We start from the raw sequence: 11,566 nt of genomic DNA, 5'->3' as shown, positions 1-11,566 counted from the left end.
TTATTGTGTGCACAAACAGTTGCACGGTTTTTCCCATCGATAGCACATTTGCTGGGATTGCGACTGGCACGCACCTAATCTCTGTTCTGAACACTTTCAGTATTGCAACTAGATTTAATGTTATTCAATTAATATTATCGAGTGGTATATTTTTCTGGAAAATATTTCATTTTATTTTTCATCTCAAGTAATATAAAAAATTACAACAACAAGGAAAGTTTTAAATGTATAAGACGTCTACCATTGTTTATATTTTAAATTACACATTTTTTTTCAAATTGTCAAATAAATTCGCCAAGAATGATAGAATGAAGAAAAAATAGAGTTTTATACCGTGTATGAATATTTAATTTTATCCTCAATACATCGGCATTAGTGTTTGTTAGACACATCAACATTTACATAATATGTATGTGGTAGGTACGTAAAGAAGTAAATTTAAGTTGTAATGAAGTTGTTAAACTGTGACCAGGATGCATTTTTAAATTAATGTCTAAAAATTGTTTAAATAACCGTAATATGTTATTAGTCTTTTATTAGTTATTAGTCAAGGAAAATTATTGTATTAAAATGTTTACGTAGTTCAAAAATTACCATTATTTTTATATGTGTATATTTTTTAATCATGATTAATGTAATTTATTGTTTAAGTAATCTAAAATACAAGACGTAAGGTTTCAAAATCTATGGATTTACATATACATATAACGTAATTCTGAATAAAAACATATAGAAAGTAAATTTTTTTGTAATTAATTTTGAATCTTGTATTATTCTCATCTCATCAATATTCAAATATTAATCTTATTTCGAAATACGATATTTTTATATATACATATGTATGTATATATGTACATATTTTTATGTATAATATTAATTTTAAAAATTTCTAACTGAATTGCCCGACGTACTCAGAAATGTGAAATTGCAAAAAAGTGAAGTTTGAGAAAATGTTATAGTTACTAAAAAATAATAGTATACTAAATTTGGAGGTTCTAAAATAAAAACTGTGGACTAACTTCATTTTTGTATGTATCTTATGTATGTATTTATAACAGAAGATCCTACTATATTTATTATTCATCATAATGTTTTATTAATTTTTTGGTCATTGTTTATTTTATTATTTTTTATTAATTATTTACTTTATTATTTGGTCATTCAGTTCCACATTTTTTGACTGATTGAGACAAATCTTTTAAAACAACTAAAATAAATCAATTTGATTTCATGGGATGTGAGGGAGAATGAACAATATTCATTTTAATATTGTCATCTACTATAACACTGTTCGACACGAAAAATGGTTCATAGACGAGATATGGCTTTTCTTATAGATTTATGCCCAGTTAACACGAATCTGGTAATAATAAATGTTGATTGTCTCGAGATTCAGATATATGTGTTTTTTAAATCGCTCGATTTTTCTATATCTTGGTGTTGTTCGGTCGATGTCTCAAAATCTTTAAATTTTCTGTTCAAAATGAATATTGGATTCTATAATCGGGTATTTTATCTTTCATTTGTAGTACTTTTCAGCTTTCAAATCTCTCTAAGTAGTCGTCCAGTTTAAATCAAAAGTCAAAAGTACGTATTTTCACTTGGGATTTTTTACCACTGTTAATACTATTTTATATCGAGTATTTTCCATTGAAAAATGTTAATTGGGATAGTGACTGACCATACTATTTTTTGTTTTCGTTTAAAACGGTTAATTGGAAGTGTGCTGAATTTTAAATCGGTAAAATTGCGAGCTAAATGCTCGTACTAGTATTTACTCGTATTTACACGAATCTGAATTGAATTAATAGGGATAATATATTAAATTGTCTTTATATGAGAATTAAATAAAATTCCACTTAGGAAAATCATATTTCGACTATTCTTGTGGATTAATAACAAAAATTCGTTTATTTTATCGAGATAAGCCAGTTATCAATAGAATTTTTGTGATTAATCCACAAGAATAGTGGAAATATGATTTTTCCAAGTGGAATTTAGTGGGTATACTAAATTTTTAAACCTCTAACTAATGGGTATACAATTTTTTTTTTTTTTATTTGATTAAATTAATAAGTATAACAATTAATTTATACGAACTGACGTAATTACATATATGTATATTTTATATTAAATATTGAAAATCACTATTTTTAGGTCCTTATAATAAGAAGCATTTTAAATTTATCTACAGCAAACAAAAGTTACCAAATACATACATAAGAATCAAAATCAAAAACTCCATTTTTTTTTAATTTTCTGTATTATTTCACCAAATATTAATATACGAATAAAACATCTATCGTGATCTATGTATTTGATGAAAGAAATATTTTACAAAACTCGATATAAATTTTTCGCCATTTTTACAAGGCTCCTTTATACATATTTCACTTCGCAAACGATTCAGCTGAAATTCCTACATTCTTCCGATCGTTTAGAAAATTTTGATACTTTGGTGGTGAAAAATAATCGTAATAAACACGTCTAAGATTGCGATTGACGTTTTTTGATTCTATGCATGTATATAATATGTGTATGTATAGTGTATAATTTTCAATAATGAACTAAATGACCACCAAGTTCAATGTTTTGAAAATATTTTCAATGTTTTCCGCGATCAAAAATGTTTTGAAACACTTTTCTAGTTAAATTATAAGTTTGTCTTCGCAATATTCTAATTCATTCACGTTGTGCCCAAAACTACGGCAAATATTGAACATTCGATCACGAATCAACCCAATTGATTCGATTATTCGCACCGAACTGTCAAATTAAACAGTGGCCAAAACGACAATCACCGAATTCGGACTTTCACCGCGTGACCACCTCGACATATATAATATGTATAAATGAAAATAAGCATTTTCCTCATTTCTTTTGTCACCTGACTTACCTACTCCATTTCCATGTATTCGTATCGTATATATTTATGTACTTTATTTACTTACTTCGTTGCCTTAGTGTTGTCATAACCATTAATTGAACACATACGACATGACGAGAGTGGATGGACTACCTATGGCCATTGTCGTAAACCAGATTTTACGTTCGCTTCTTGTGATGTATCACGGCTGGTCGGATACGTGTTTGCATATCATTTATCGAGGATGGAAAAAATTAAGTCTAAGCGAAACCTTGTAAAGTGTCTGTATAATATCATTTTCATATTCAATGACTCCAATGGACGGTCGACTTGTTGCGGTCACCCTGATTTTATGCCTTATTTAACAATTATATAACTATCTATCAATCCAAATGAAAATCACTGATGATGCTGTGTTTTGTTTTTAGAAATCATTAATTTTTTCTGCATATGTATATGTAGGATGACTTATATATGTACCTATTGTGTATTTTAAACATATGAAAACCACATTGTATAAATTGAGTAGGATGTACATATGTATGTATGTCAGATTAAGAGGTTTGAAAAAGCTTCAAATCAGGTCCTGAAAAATTGAGAAATCTATATATATGTATGTATATAAAAATTAATGTCAGTGTGTGTGTCTCGAATAGGCTCCTAAACCACGAAACCGATTACGATGGAACTTTCAGGATTTGTTGTATGCATGTCGGGGAAGATTACTGTGAAAAAAAAACGGGAAGAAACTGGAACGGAAACGGGAAAAACGGGAATGAGTGTCATTGCGACGCAATAATTTCAAATGTGTTCGCTGCCTAAGTTTTTCCGACATATGGGAACGGGAACGAGAATGAAAACGAGAACGAGAACGGGAACGGGAACGAGAACGGGAACGGGAACGAGATCGGGAACGGGAACGGGAACGGGAATTGCATGCGTTATTATGGCATTGCAGCGCATGCCGGGGTTCAGCTAGTTAATTTATAAAAGTTAATAATTGATATTTGTAAAATAATAAATCTGTCTGTTATTTTTTTTAATTTGTTCTTTTTTAATGTGTATTATTAAACGATTAATTTATTACTGTGGTGAGTTGCAAAACCTTTCACCGAGAGCACTGAAATAGTTTACATATACATATGTAAATACTAAAATATTATTTTTAAATTAAACGAAATAGATATTTTTTAAGATTTGTTTTCAGCATCTTGCGATATTTCTGCAAATTAATTTTGAAAACAAGCGTAAGCGTTCGTGTTTTTTTTCACACCTTGTTTAAAATTCAGATTTTCCGCGTATAAACTCCAAGGATTTTATTTTTAAGAATTCCAAGAATTATAAATAAACAAAATTCGCTAAATAAAGTTTTCTCAGATGACATACACATGTATATAAAATCTATAATATATTCGACTGCTTTCTAGAAATCCCCAACTGTGTTTTATATAAAATACTATTTTTTGATTGGTTGTTCATTATATGTAAGTTTATTTATTGATTATAAATTTGAAATGAATATGGGCCTTAGAAAAGCGCGTGCATTTTCATTGCAAAATTTATTCGGTTTTTTCCCTACAATTACTTGTAATTTCCGCGGAAAATTGCTTCAATTGATTTATTGGTCATACATTATCATGTAAATAAATTTCCATCGCATTTTCATATTATACTTCCACGTAATGTAATTAATTGCTGAAGTCGTATATATGATCTTGGAAATTAAATTTGTTTCATTTTAAAGTATCGTTTTTCCAATAGATTAATATCAAAATGGATATTTGCCAAAAAAAATGAGACTATTATAATATGATAATACTGAAATGTATATTATGACTACTAAATATGTATGTATATGTTTAAGTCCAAGTTTTCACCCGGTTCGTTTATAAGCTTACAAGTTTGTTCATGCACGAACTATTGGTAAAAGTTGAAGTGCTAACAGTCAAAATATATCTTTAAATAATCTCACCAGGTGTCGCATGCAACTTTTAGCTGTCAAAACTTTTAAGCTATCAAAACCGTTAAGATGTTAAAACGCCAAGTACATATTTCAAAGGAAATTCCAATGGAAACCGCATTACAACGTTGCTATAATATTTCCGCCTATATTAAAAATATTGAAACCTAAGGTCAACATACATATGTAAGAGGATGGGACAAACGATTGAAAATACTTAGACTAATGCTTAGTAGTTTTTGCATGAACAAACTATGTAGTTCGTTTGTCAATTTTTTCTTTTGTATATGTTACAGTTGAAGTGTATATCCCTGTTGTAATATATTTTGACTAGTTGAAATATATTCCAACTAACTTGGTACCAATTAAAATTATAGTTAAAGTGTATTTTCAGTTGTTATATATTTTGACTAACTGGAATATATTCTGTTTAACCCACGTAAGTTGATTCATATGGTGAATTAAACTCCAACTGTTCAAAATATATTACAATTGAAAAAGCAGTTCAATTAAAAATTGGTACTAGGTTATATGGAGAGGTTAGGTTCTTGTGAAAATGTCACTCGATTAGTAAATTGAGTTGGAAAGGCACATTTTTATTTTGAACACAACTTTAGAGCTATCGTAATACGGTACTTATTACTTTTATTCGTAAAAAATATTAACGAATTATTGAATTCTGAAGCATTCGTAAAAGCATCAGATCTGTCAAAACACTGTTACATATATTACAACTGGCGCACATTGTTGAAAGTGTATTTGCCCTTGTAGAAATATAATTTACTAGTTTAATTGTATTAGACTATGATTGAGCTAAAACGCCAGTTGGAATATATTACAATTGAAAATACACTTCGACTCTACATACATACACATGTGAACATATACATCACAAGGGCCACCGATAGGGGTGGGGGGGATCTGGGGTTAAAGTTCCAGGGCCCGGACTACTTGAGGGACTCCGTGTTGGGACATTCAACTGATCGATATTGATATTTAATATTATTCTACATAAAAATACATATATTTCTTTAATGCTAAATGTTTATTATTTTTAGATCCGCGCATTCTTTGAGTCCATGTGAAATAATACCTGTTATATCATACTTTCTCATTCGATTATTTAAAAAAATATCATTTAACATATATGTAGGTATTCTTCTAATAGTTATTTTCCAGGGCCCAGAATTCCTCTCGACAGCCGAATATCACTGGCTAGAATATTTTGTGTATGAATAAACTAGTGTTCTAGTCATTAGTGTATGCACATATTTACATGAGCGAACGAATTGTACATTGAGACTGTAATTATACATATGTATGTACATACATGAGTATATATGTACATTAAAAATCTAATCGATATAATAAAACGAAAAACAATCTCTTGTTCACTTTTATCATCAAAGATCTCTTCCGAGAATTTCAAAGTGACTTTAAAATTAAAGTACATAAAAAAAAACTATTGAAAATTTTAGTTATACTCATTCACGATGGTCGTCATCTTTTTACTGAAGTTCAATGTGAATAAGTACGCACATTGAACTTCACCTTGACGATACAAAGTTTTTACATCGCAAACACCATCATCGAATCATTCTTCAAAGCAGTGTTCCTTTTGGAAAATCATGACAATCGACCGAGTGTCATTTGTATAACGTCGCTCGTTTCAATGATGCGATTCAACACATGTCACAGTTCAAAAGTCCCCTTTTTTGTCAATGTCCAAACTTTTCAAGACATGGATGAATAGTTTGAAAACCTACGTAGTTCCAAACCGTGACGAATGATCCACAATTGAAATGCGAGCTTGAAAACATGGTTTATGTTACATGTACGTGGTGACCTTAGCGACCACGCACAGACAGCCAAGTGAGTCATTGCTGTTTGTAAACACAGGAAATACGTCACAACCAAACTCTTGACAAACCCTGTATTTAATAAATACAAAATTACAGGCTACCGTTGCCTGACCTCTAGAATAATTTTCTGGAAAAAAGCAGCAATTGTTTTCTGGAAATTCAACCAACGTGATGAGATTTCAAGTACATACATCCATCTACCTATAATATATAATTTCGAAACAGACTTTGTAAGGTTTAATGTATGTATGTAAGGTTTGATGTATGTAAGGTTTAATGTATATAAGGTTTAATGTATGTTAGGGCCGGGCCGCACCGTGCGACTTGCGAGCGACTTGGTTGAAAGCGACCAGACCAATGCATGCAGGTAGATGGGACATGCTCCACCCGTCAACTTGTTTGTCGCACATATTTCCATACATTTTTCGTGTCGCGCAACTAGTCGGCCGACAAAGTTGCACGGTGCGGCCCGGCTCTTAGGTTTGGGTGGTAGAATCCGTGACGTTATCGAAAAAATATCATTTTTATAACGATGATATCGATATCGATATTGATTATTTTTCTGTTCAGATTTCAATTCCTTTTTCAGTTCTGGAGCTGGATTTCAGTTTGAGTTCGGGATCGGATACCTGTTTGAGTTCCGGTTCTGGATTCTCTTTTCAGTTACGGATCCCGATTACTTTTTCATTTCTGGTTCCGGATTCTTGTTTCAGTTCCTGTTCTGGATTCTTTTTTCAGTTCCAGTTTAAGATTATTTTTTCATTTTCAGTTGTGTGTATTAATTTCTGATTGGCTGTCGTTAATTTTTCTTTGTTTCAATACAAATAAATTTAATTAAAAATCAAATGAATTTTTACTATTAGATTACATATGTTTAAGCGGTTTGTATTACAAATACCGATCGAAACCGGGTAAAAACACTAGTACTACATATATTTATGCACTCGACGTGAAAATCTTGCATACATTTTTTTAAATAAAAAGAAAATAAAAGAATAGTAGTCCTCTCACAAAAAATAGATTGTTCAAAGTCAATTTGATAATTATTTTAAAGCGGCTCTGATGATTTTGAACAACTTTTTAATTGAATCAGTAATGATAAATTTTACGATAACCGCTTGCGAGACACTGCCTGATATGCCTCACAGAATCATTAGAAACACATACATGGACCGACATTTAATTTTTTATACCAGTACATATAAATCTTATTAATATTCCTTTTGTTGCGTCTGTCGGAATCGTTGCGACAATCATCAAATTAGATCGGATAATTTTATGAATAATAAACAACATACATACATGAATATAAATTTGTTCAGCATCGATTGTGGAAAATTACAAGTTCAAGTTTATACGGTACGAGGTCTCTCAAGATCATTCGTATTTAATGGTAAATAATAAGTGTGAATATGTTCGAAACGATGATTCTATTGACAGACGTAAGCACGTTCGATTGCCGGAAGAAAGCAACGTTGAGCGGTGACGACTCTGATATGGGCGACTTTATTTATTTATTTATTTATTTTTATTTTATTTTAAAAAATCAATACCACAGAGACTTGACAGGTTGCCCCAAAGCGTCAATGTGATTTTAATACAAATAATAAAAATCATAAAAATTACAAAAAAAACACCATAAAAAAAATAATAAAAATCATAAATAAAAAAAAACATAAGAAAATAATAAAAATCATAAATAAAAAAAAACATCATAAAAAAATAATAAAAATCAAGTAAAAAATATGTACACAAAATAAAAACAAAGAAATAAGATTGAAAAATTTATATCGTGCTATTTAGGATGTGTTCCACCAACTCAACATAACTGGCATCGAATAGGTCCAAGTAATGTGCCAGTAAGTTGAGGAGTCGAACAGCTCTCGAGAGGGGGGAGTTCATGAGCACGTTTGATTTAGCCCTAATTGGTAAAAATATATCATGTTTTCTTAAAACTCTACGATTTTCCGGGGCCCAGAATTTTAGTTTCTCCAGGATAGTGGGATTGTGAATCTCTCCTCTAAGTAATTTTACGAAATGTTTCCCAAGAAATAAATCTCTTCTCTTTGCCAGGGAGTTGAAACCCAAAGATCCCAAGACAAAGGCACTAGGGAACAGATATGGATAAAATCCAAATGTCTTCAGATATAAAAACCTAAGGAATTTCCTTTGGACTCGTTCCAACATTAGAGAGTAACGAAGTTGATAGGGAGACCATATAATGGAGCCAAACTCGAGCACACTGCGAACTAATGTACAATATAAGAGACGAATGGCAGTGAGCCCTAGTTCGGACGAATTACGGATTACGAATCCAAGGATTTTTGTTGCCCTATCACAGATATTCTCAATGTGAATGTTGAAACTCCAACTATTTTCGAAGACTATTCCCAGATCAGATATAAATAATTCTCTCTGAAGAAGAGAATCATGAAATTTATACGGATAATTAATAGGAGAACGAGAACGAGAGTAAGAAATGACCCGACACTTTAGGATATTGAAGGGAAGTTTATTAACATTAGCCCATTCATAAATAGAATTCAAATCCTCTTGCAAATAAAGAGCGTCAGGTAAATCAATTATTCTCTTATAGATTTTTAAGTCATCCGCATATAATAAAAATTTAGAATGGTGAATAGAAGATTGAATATCGTTGATAAATATTAGGAATAATAAAGGGCCAAGATTTGATCCTTGGGGAATCCCAGAAGTGGCAACATACTCATAAGAAAAGCAACTCCCAAACTTAACGAATTGACGTCGATCCTGTAAATAAGAAATAAAAAGACCAACAAGATTATAAGTAAATCCAATAAAACTTAATTTACTAACCAAAATTTTATGATCAACTTTATCAAACGCCTTCTCAAAATCAGTATATATTACATCCATTTGATTATTACAATCCAAAGTGCTGGTTATGTCATTAGAGAAACATAACAAGTTGGTAATAGCTGATCTGGCCGGACGAAAGCCATGCTGCTGATCAATGAGCATACTTTGAAAGTGATTAAAAATGAATGATTTATGATGAATCCTAAATGGATAAATAATTAGAAAAAATCTTCAACCTTAATCCAGTTATAAAATAATTAGCGACTGTGTTTATTATAGTAATTTTCGAATCAATCATTACAACATCGTCGGTCTGAATGATTTGGCAAAATGCTTTCGCGTTTAAAAAGATTGTGTTGCATTAAATCAAATGATGAAATCACCACTTATGCATTATACATGCGTACAGGCACACGGATTTAATTTTTCAGCTACTCTTTTGCAAGTCATAATTGATTTCGGGGTATTTTTCTTTTACTTGGAACACTTTGCGCAAGTTGTTATTTACATACAATCAGCGCACTAGTCGCTTGCCGATATGACTTATTATGTATATCTGATATTATAATAATAATCGCATTACTTCGACATGATCAACGGAGCGTCCGATAATTATTATGGTCCATTTGGTTTATGCGACCTTGTAACAATATATGCAATATTCAAATTAAATCTTATAAATAAATATATATTGATTTGAGTTTCTTTATACGATTCGGTTGTTCTGTTGAACTGTATTTACACCGGTGTAGATATTTGCATCCGCCATACAAACAAAACACAAAGGCGCTTTCTAATTATTTTAAAGTAAAAACAGTAGTTTGTCAAGGAATTGGTCAAGGGGGAAAAATAATAAGGCATTCGAACGTTGACCTCATGAATATTTGATGAAAGTGAACAAACATGGTGCTCTGAAAGCACTCATCAAGCTGTTTTTTTCTATTTGTATTGTATATTATTCGATATTAGCTGTGTAGTTTACAACGGGCATTAATTAATTAGATAAATATTTTTTTTATGAAAAAAAAACATTTTATAACGACCTATGTACATATGTATGTATGTTCTTTTTAAAATGTCATACTTGTATTCGAGTATGCATTTTTTACATTTTCCTAAGTAATGAAGAGTTCGTGGAAAGATATTTATCTAATGCTTTATATCGTACATATATTGAAAATCATTCAAATTTAATAAAGTTTGGAATATTTTAGAATTTTTTATTTTTAATTTACCATGATGCCACATCTTATTATTATTACATGCCATTATGTTATTACTACACGTTATTACTACATGCCATTATGCCTCTGAGTGACACCTATGGTATTAAACTTGTACATATATAAATTTTAAACCATATTCAAATAGTGTTGACATAGTGGGTAGGATGGTTTGATGAGGAACCGTCTTAACAATCAAATCAGATTAATTGGAAAACCCTGATAGGAAACGATCGACTTACAGATATTCAAGTTTGACCAATGGCACTAGAGAAATACTTCCGAATAAATTATTTTCATTCGAGGTCAACCCAAGGCAAGGCAAGGCAAGAGCCCGGAAACCTCTCACTGGTTAGCATTAACACAACCACTTAGTTGAAAAATATTGCCAATATCTATAGAAATTCAACTAGAATCTAAGCCCTGGCACGTCTCTTCCACAAATATCCTCTCTAATGGTACTACAAATAAATTAATTAGTTATTGTATTAAATTTTATTTATTGTTATTATCATAGGTTGGAATCTGAAGGGGCCGGAAACGTGCCGCCTATTGTTCCATTGTTGTAAATCCTTTGTAAAAAAGGTTCGGCAAACCTTTAACAATGCATTTACAATCTTTGAACAATAAACAGCCCCTTCAGATTCCGGTCTCTAGTTATTATATATACGCATTTTAAAGCAAAAAAATCACAATCAATAGAAAAATTATTAAAAATATTTTGAGTTAAAAGCCGAAAATCAGTAAATTGTTTTTTAAACACTTGGTTATATCTCATAAACGAGAAGAAACTAACAAAAATCATTTTCGTATTCGA

The sequence above is a fragment of the Arctopsyche grandis genome, chromosome 5 (assembly GCF_051622035.1).
Source record: "Arctopsyche grandis isolate Sample6627 chromosome 5, ASM5162203v2, whole genome shotgun sequence".
Classification (NCBI taxonomy): Eukaryota; Metazoa; Arthropoda; class Insecta; order Trichoptera; family Hydropsychidae; genus Arctopsyche; species Arctopsyche grandis.
This window is presented reverse-complemented; position numbering follows the sequence as displayed.